This window comes from Callionymus lyra, unplaced genomic scaffold, assembly GCF_982586985.1.
Source record: "Callionymus lyra unplaced genomic scaffold, fCalLyr1.hap1.1 HAP1_SCAFFOLD_63, whole genome shotgun sequence".
Classification (NCBI taxonomy): domain Eukaryota; kingdom Metazoa; phylum Chordata; class Actinopteri; order Syngnathiformes; family Callionymidae; genus Callionymus; species Callionymus lyra.
In genome coordinates this window covers 127501-135800 of record NW_028258571.1, presented here as the reverse complement: position 1 = coordinate 135800, position 8300 = coordinate 127501, and the positions used below count along the sequence as shown (strand labels likewise).

General features: G+C 56.9%; 1 non-coding gene across 1 annotated transcript; it reads left to right on the top strand.

The window, feature by feature from the left end:
- Nucleotides 1-352: 352 nt before the first annotated feature.
- LOC148058624 (5S ribosomal RNA) lies at nt 353-471 on the top strand. Its single transcript, XR_015709676.1, has one exon. It is a non-coding gene; the product is annotated as a 5S ribosomal RNA (ribosomal RNA).
- The last annotated feature ends 7829 nt before the right edge of the window (nt 472-8300 follow it).

The following is an 8300-nucleotide window of genomic DNA, read 5'->3' as shown; positions in this document are numbered from 1 at the left end:
CAGGGGGCCTGGGGAGCCTCCTCCTGCACCAGGGGGCCTGGGGAGCCTCCTCCTGCGGGGATGGGGAACCAGGGGGCCTGGGGAGCCTCCTCCTGCGGTGATGGGGAACCATGGGGCCTGGGGAGCCTCCTCCTGCGGGGATGGGGAACCAGGGGGCCTGGGGAGCCTCCTCCTGCGGGGATGGGGAACCAGGGGCCTGGGGAGCCTCCTCCTGCACCAGGGGGCCTGGGGAGCCTCCTCCTGCGGGGATGGGGAACCAGGGGGCCTGGGGAGCCTCCTCCTGCGGGGATGGGGAACCAGGGGCCTGGGGAACATTTTCAACACTTTGGGGCATTTCACAAGCGCTTCCCTCGCTTACGGCCACACCACCCTGAATGAGCCCGATCTCGTCTGATCTCGGAAGCCAAGCAGGGTCGGGCCCAGTTAGTACTTGGATGGGAGACCGCCTGGGAATACTGGGTGCTGTAAGCATTTTTTTTTGCCATTATTTGTGGGTAGAAAAGTGAGAAAAGTGACCTAAAATAGAACCGGGACTAGGCGGCAGTTCCCCCCACCAGGCGGCGGCATTTGGGGCATTATTTGTGGGTAAGAAAGTGAGAAAAGTGACCTAAAATAGAACCGGGACTAGGCGGCAGTTCCCCCCACCAGGCGGCGGCATTTGGGGCATTATTTGTGGGTCAGAAAGTGAGAAAAGTGACCTAAAATAGAACCGGGACTAGGCGGCAGTTCCCCCCACCAGGCGGCGGCATTTGGGGCATTATTTGTGGGTAAGAAAGTGAGAAAAGTGACCTAAAATAGAACCGGGACTAGGCGGCAGTTCCCCCCACCAGGCGGCGGCATTTGGGGCATTATTTGTGGGTCAGAAAGTGAGAAAAGTGACCTAAAATAGAACCGGGACTAGGCGGCAGTTCCCCCCACCAGGCGGCGGCATTTGGGGCATTATTTGTGGGTAAGAAAGTGAGAAAAGTGACCTAAAATAGAACCGGGACTAGGCGGCAGTTCCCCCCACCAGGCGGCGGCATTTGGGGCATTATTTGTGGGTCAGAAAGTGAGAAAAGTGACCTAAAATAGAACCGGGACTAGGCGGCAGTTCCCCCCACCAGGCGGCGGCATTTGGGGCATTATTTGTGGGTAAGAAAGTGAGAAAAGTGACCTAAAATAGAACCGGGACTAGGCGGCAGTTCCCCCCACCAGGCGGCGGCATTTGGGGCATTATTTGTGGGTCAGAAAGTGAGAAAAGTGACCTAAAATAGAACCGGGACTAGGCGGCAGTTCCCCCCACCAGGCGGCGGCATTTGGGGCATTATTTGTGGGTCAGAAAGTGAGAAAAGTGACCTAAAATAGAACCGGGACTAGGCGGCAGTTCCCCCCACCAGGCGGCGGCATTTGGGGCATTATTTGTGGGTAAGAAAGTGAGAAAAGTGACCTAAAATAGAACCGGGACTAGGCGGCAGTTCCCCCCACCAGGCGGCGGCATTTGGGGCGTTATTTGTGGGTAAGAAAGTGAGAAAAGTGACCTAAAATAGAACCGGGACTAGGCGGCAGTTCCCCCACCAGATGGCGGCATTTGGGGACCCGTAGTGTGGGCAGAAAACTCACCAAAGTGACTTAAAATAGAACCGGTGCAGGCGGCATGTCCCCCCACCAGATGGCGGCATTTGGGGACCCGTAGTGTGGGCAGAAAACTCACCAAAGTGACTTAAAATAGAACCGGTGCAGGCGGCATGTTCCCCCACCAGATGGCGGCATTTGGGGACCCGTAGTGTGGGCAGAAAACTCACCAAAGTGACTTAAAATAGAACCGTTGCAGGCGGCATGTTCCCCCACCAGATGGCGGCATTTGGGGACCCGTAGTGTGGGCAGAAAACTCACCAAAGTGACTTAAAATAGAACCGGTGCAGGCGGCATGTTCCCCCACCAGATGGCGGCATTTGGGGAGCCGTAGTGTGGGCAGAAAACTCACCAAAGTGACTTAAAATAGAACCGGTGCAGGCGGCATGTTCCCCCACCAGATGGCGGCATTTGGGGACCCGTAGTGTGGGCAGAAAACTCACCAAAGTGACTTAAAATAGAACCGGTGCAGGCGGCATGTTCCCCCACCAGATGGCGGCATTTGGGGACCTGCAGTGTGGGTAGAAAACTCACCAAAGTGTCCTAAAATAGAACCGGGACCAGGGGGCCTCTTCCCCCACCAGGTGGCGGGCTTGGGGGGCTTGGTTTCCGGGTAGAAAACTCACCAAAGTGTCCTAAAATAGAACCGGGACCAGGGGGCATGTTCCCCCACCAGGCGGCGGGCTTGGGGGGCTTGGTTTGCGGGTAGAAAACTCACCAAAGTGTCCTAAAATAGAACCGGGACCAGGGGGCATGTTCCCCCACCAGGCGGCGGGCTTGGGGGGCTTGGTTTGCGGGTAGAAAACTCACCAAAGTGTCCTAAAATAGAACCGGGACCAGGGGGCATGTTCCCCCACCAGGCGGCGGGCTTGGGGGGCTTGGTTTGCGGGTAGAAAACTCACCAAAGTGTCCTAAAATAGAACCGGGACCAGGGGGCCTCTTCCCCCACCAGGCGGCGGGCTTGGGGGGGCTTGGTTTGCGGGTAGAAAACTCACCAAAGTGACCTAAAATAGAACCGGGCTAGGCGGCATGTTCCCCCACCAGGCGGCGGGCTTGGGGGGCTTGGTTTGCGGGTAGAAAACTCACCAAAGTGTCCTAAAATAGAACCGGGACCAGGGGGCATCTTCCCCCACCAGGCGGCGGGCTTGGGGGGCTTGGTTTGCGGGTAGAAAACTCACCAAAGTGTCCTAAAATAGAACCGGGACCAGGGGGCCTCTTCCCCCACCAGGCGGCGGGCTTGGGGGGCTTGGTTTGCGGGTAGAAAACTCACCAAAGTGACCTAAAATAGAACCGGGCCAGGCGGCATGCTCCCCCACCAGGCGGCGGGCTTGGGGGGCTTGGTTTGCGGGTAGAAAACTCACCAAAGTATCGGCAAAATAGAACCAGGGAAGGGGGGGATGTCGGTCACAAGGTGCCCGAGTCAGAGAACCAGGAAAACGGACATAAATCCAGAAAACCTCGGTGTCTGACTGCTCCTCAAAAAGTGGTCTTTTTGATGTCACGAGCGCAACCACCTAGAGGTTAATGGGGAGGGATGGTGTGAGCGCAAACGGATTTTTCCTAAGTGTGACTGCTCCTCAAAAAGTGGTCTTTTTGATGTCACGAGCGCAACCACCTAGAGGTTAATGGGGAGGGATGGTGTGAGCGCAAACGGATTTTTCCTAAGTGTGACTGCTCCTCAAAAAGTGGTCTTTTTGATGTCACGAGCGCAACCACCTAGAGGTTAATAGGGAGCGAGTACAACAGGGGAGGGAGTGAATGGGCTCGGACTGTGGCCGAGCCTGGTGCCTCAAAATCGGACAAGGTTGGACTGGAAGCCCGCTGAGAACTCTGGTTCTTTTGCCAGACGAAACGAATTTTTTCCGAGTGTGACTGCTCTGCAAAAAGTGGTCTTTTTGATGTCACGAGCGCAACCACCTAGAGGTTAATGGGGAGGGAGTGGAAAAAACGACAAAGTGTTGAGCTCCGGACCGGGATGGCGGGCGACTCGAGCGGTCATGCCCGACTTTGAGACACTTTGTCGCGGTCATGCGAGCGACCTCCACTGCTCCCCGGAGGTGCCCCGGACCGGGTTGGCGGGTGACTCGAGCGGTCGTGCCCGACTTTGAGACACTTTGTCGCGGTCATGCGGGCGTCCTCCGCCGGTCCCCGGAGGTGCCCCGGACCGGGTTGGCGGGTGACTCGAGCGGTCATGCCCGACTTTGAGACACTTTGTCGCGGTCATGCGGGCGTCCTCCGCCGGTCCCTGGAGGTGCCCCGGACCGGGTTGGCGGGTGACTCGAGCGGTCGTGCCCGACTTTGAGACACTTTGTCGCGGTCATGCGGGCGTCCTCCGCCGGTCCCTGGAGGTGCCCCGGACCGGGTTGGCGGGTGACTCGAGCGGTCGTGCCCGACTTTGAGACACTTTGTCGCGGTCATGCGGGCGTCCTCCGCCGGTCCCCGGAGGTGCCCCGGACCGGGTTGGCGGGTGACTCGAGCGGTCATGCCCGACTTTGAGACACTTTGTCGCGGTCATGCGGGCCTCCTCCGCCGGTCCCTGGAGGTGCCCCGGACCGGGTTGGCGGGTGACTCGAACGGTCATGCCCGACTTTGAGACACTTTGTCGCGGTCATGCGGGCGTCCTCCGCCGGTCCCTGGAGGTGCCCCGGACCGGGTTGGCGGGTGACTCGAGCGGTCGTGCCCGACTTTGAGACACTTTGTCGCGGTCATGCGAGCGACCTCCGCCGGTCCCCGGAGGTTCCCCGGACCGGGTTGGCGGGTGACTCGAACGGTCGTGCCCGACTTTGAGACACTTTGTCGCGGTCATGCGGGCGTCCTCCGCCGGTCCCTGGAGGTGCCCCGGACCGGGTTGGCGGGTGACTCGAGCGGTCGTGCCCGACTTTGAGACACTTTGTCGCGGTCATGCGGGCGTCCTCCGCCGGTCCCTGGAGGTGCCCCGGACCGGGTTGGCGGGTGACTCGAGCGGTCATGCCCGACTTTGAGACACTTTGTCGCGGTCATGCGGGCGTCCTCCGCCGGTCCCCGGAGGTGCCCCGGACCGGGTTGGCGGGTGACTCGAGCGGTCATGCCCGACTTTGAGACACTTTGTCGCGGTCATGCGGGCGTCCTCCGCCGGTCCCTGGAGGTGCCCCGGACCGGGTTGGCGGGTGACTCGAGCGGTCGTGCCCGACTTTGAGACACTTTGTCGCGGTCATGCGGGCGTCCTCCGCCGGTCCCTGGAGGTGCCCCGGACCGGGTTGGCGGGTGACTCGAGCGGTCATGCCCGACTTTGAGACACTTTGCCGCGGTCATGCGGGCGACCTCCGCCGGTCCCTGGAGGTGCCCCGGACCGGGTTGGCGGGTGACTCGAGCGGTCGTGCCCGACTTTGAGACACTTTGCCGCGGTCATGCGGGCGACCTCCGCCGGTCCCTGGATGGCGGGCTCCAGTGAGGTCGGCGGGGGAAGGCTCGGGCTGAGGCCGACTTCGGTGCCTCAAAGTCGGACAAGGTTGGATTGGAAGTCCGCTGTGTTGAGGACCAGTGGCATTCGGCGGTGGAACGCTCAGAACTTGGCCGACATCGGTGCCTCAACGTCGGACAAGGTTGGAGTGGATGACCGCTGATAACTCTGGTTCTTTTGCCAGACGAAAGAAATTTTTCCCGAGTGTGACTGCTCTGAAAAAAGTGGTCTTTTTGATGTCACGAGCGCAACCACCTAGAGGTTAATAGGGAGGCACCATAACAGGAGAGGGAGTGAAAAGGCTCGGAGGGTGGCCGAGCCTGGTGCCTCAAAATCGGACAAGGTTGGAGTGGATGACCGCTGAAAACTCTGGTTCTTTTGCCAGACGAAAGAAATTTTTCCCGAGTGTGACTGCTCTGCAAAAAGTGGTCTTTTTGATGTCACGAGCGCAACCACCTAGAGGTTAATAGGGAGGCACCATAACAGGAGAGGGAGTGAAAAGGCTCGGAGGGTGGCCGAGCCTGGTGCCTCAAAATCGGACAAGGTTGGAGTGGATGACCGCTGAAAACTCTGGTTCTTTTGCCAGACGAAAGAAATTTTTTCCGAGTGTGACTGCTCCTCAAAAAGTGGTCTTTTTGATGTCACGAGCGCAACCACCTAGAGGTTAATAGGGAGGCACCATAACAGGAGAGGGAGTGAAAAGGCTCGGAGGGTGGCCGAGCCTGGTGCCTCAAAGTCGGACAAGGTTGGAGTGGATGACCGCTGAAAACTCTGGTTCTTTTGCCAGACGAAAGAAATTTTTTCCGAGTGTGACTGCTCTGCAAAAAGTGGTCTTTTTGATGTCACGAGCGCAACCACCTAGAGGTTAATAGGGAGGCACCATAACAGGAGAGGGAGTGAAAAGGCTCGGAGGGTGGCCGAGCCTGGTGCCTCAAAATCGGACAAGGTTGGAGTGGATGACCGCTGAAAACTCTGGTTCTTTTGCCAGACGAAAGAAATTTTTTTCCGAGTGTGACTGCTCTGCAAAAAGTGGTCTTTTTGATGTCACGAGCGCAACCACCTAGAGGTTAATAGGGAGGCACCATAACAGGAGAGGGAGTGAAAAGGCTCGGAGGGTGGCCGAGCCTGGTGCCTCAAAATCGGACAAGGTTGGAGTGGATGACCGCTGAAAACTCTGGTTCTTTTGCCTGACGAAAGAAATTTTTTCCGAGTGTGACTGCTCTGCAAAAAGTGGTCTTTTTGATGTCACGAGCGCAACCACCTAGAGGTTAATAGGGAGGCACCATAACAGGAGAGGGAGTGAAAAGGCTCGGAGGGTGGCCGAGCCTGGTGCCTCAAAATCGGACAAGGTTGGAGTGGATGACCGCGGAGAACTCTGGTTCTTTTGCCTGACGAAAGAAATTTTTTCCGAGTGTGACTGCTCTGCAAAAAGTGGTCTTTTTGATGTCACGAGCGCAACCACCTAGAGGTTAATAGGGAGGCACCATAACAGGAGAGGGAGTGAAAAGGCTCGGAGGGTGGCCGAGCCTGGTGCCTCAAAGTCGGACAAGGTTGGAGTGGATGGCCGCGGAGAACTCTGGTTCTTTTGCCAGACGAAAGAAATTTTTTCCGAGTGTGACTGCTCCTCAAAAAGTGGTCTTTTTGATGTCACGAGCGCAACCACCTAGAGGTTAATAGGGAGGCACCATAACAGGAGAGGGAGTGAAAAGGCTCGGAGGGTGGCCGAGCCTGGTGCCTCAAAATCGGACAAGGTTGGAGTGGATGGCCGCGGAGAACTCTGGTTCTTTTGCCAGACGAAAGAAATTTTTTCCGAGTGTGACTGCTCCTCAAAAAGTGGTCTTTTTGATGTCACGAGCGCAACCACCTAGAGGTTAATAGGGAGGCACCATAACAGGAGAGGGAAGGAAAGGGCTCGGAGGGTGGCCGAGCCTGGTGCCTCAAAATCGGACAAGGTCGGAGTGGATGGCCGCGGAGAACTCTGGTTCTTTTGCCTGACGAAAGAAATTTTTTCCGAGTGTGACTGCTCTGCAAAAAGTGGTCTTTTTGATGTCACGAGCGCAACCACCTAGAGGTTAATAGGGAGGCACCATAACAGGAGAGGGAGTGAAAAGGCTCGGAGGGTGGCCGAGCCTGGTGCCTCAAAGTCGGACAAGGTTGGAGTGGATGGCCGCGGAGAACTCTGGTTCTTTTGCCAGACGAAAGAAATTTTTTCCGAGTGTGACTGCTCCTCAAAAAGTGGTCTTTTTGATGTCACGAGCGCAACCACCTAGAGGTTAATAGGGAGGCACCATAACAGGAGAGGGAGTGAAAAGGCTCGGAGGGTGGCCGAGCCTGGTGCCTCAAAATCGGACAAGGTTGGAGTGGATGGCCGCGGAGAACTCTGGTTCTTTTGCCAGACGAAAGAAATTTTTTCCGAGTGTGACTGCTCCTCAAAAAGTGGTCTTTTTGATGTCACGAGCGCAACCACCTAGAGGTTAATAGGGAGGCACCATAACAGGAGAGGGAAGGAAAGGGCTCGGAGGGTGGCCGAGCCTGGTGCCTCAAAATCGGACAAGGTCGGAGTGGATGGCCGCGGAGAACTCTGGTTCTTTTGCCTGACGAAAGAAATTTTTTCCGAGTGTGACTGCTCTGCAAAAAGTGGTCTTTTTGATGTCACGAGCGCAACCACCTAGAGGTTAATAGGGAGGCACCATAACAGGAGAGGGAAGGAAAAGGCTCGGAGGGTGGCCGAGCCTGGTGCCTCAAAGTCGGACAAGGTTGGAGTGGATGGCCGCGGAGAACTCTGGTTCTTTTGCCTGACGAAAGAAATTTTTTCCGAGTGTGACTGCTCCTCAAAAAGTGGTCTTTTTGATGTCACGAGCGCAACCACCTAGAGGTTAATAGGGAGGCACCATAACAGGAGAGGGAAGGAAAGGGCTCGGAGGGTGGCCGAGCCTGGTGCCTCAAAGTCGGACAAGGTTGGAGTGGATGGCCGCGGAGAACTCTGGTTCTTTTGCCTGACGAAAGAAATTTTTTCCGAGTGTGACTGCTCTGCAAAAAGTGGTCTTTTTGATGTCACGAGCGCAACCACCTAGAGGTTAATAGGGAGGCACCATAACAGGAGAGGGAAGGAAAAGGCTCGGAGGGTGGCCGAGCCTGGTGCCTCAAAGTCGGACAAGGTTGGAGTGGATGGCCGCGGAGAACTCTGGTTCTTTTGCCTGACGAAAGAAATTTTTTCCGAGTGTGACTGCTCCTCAAAAAGTGGTCTTTT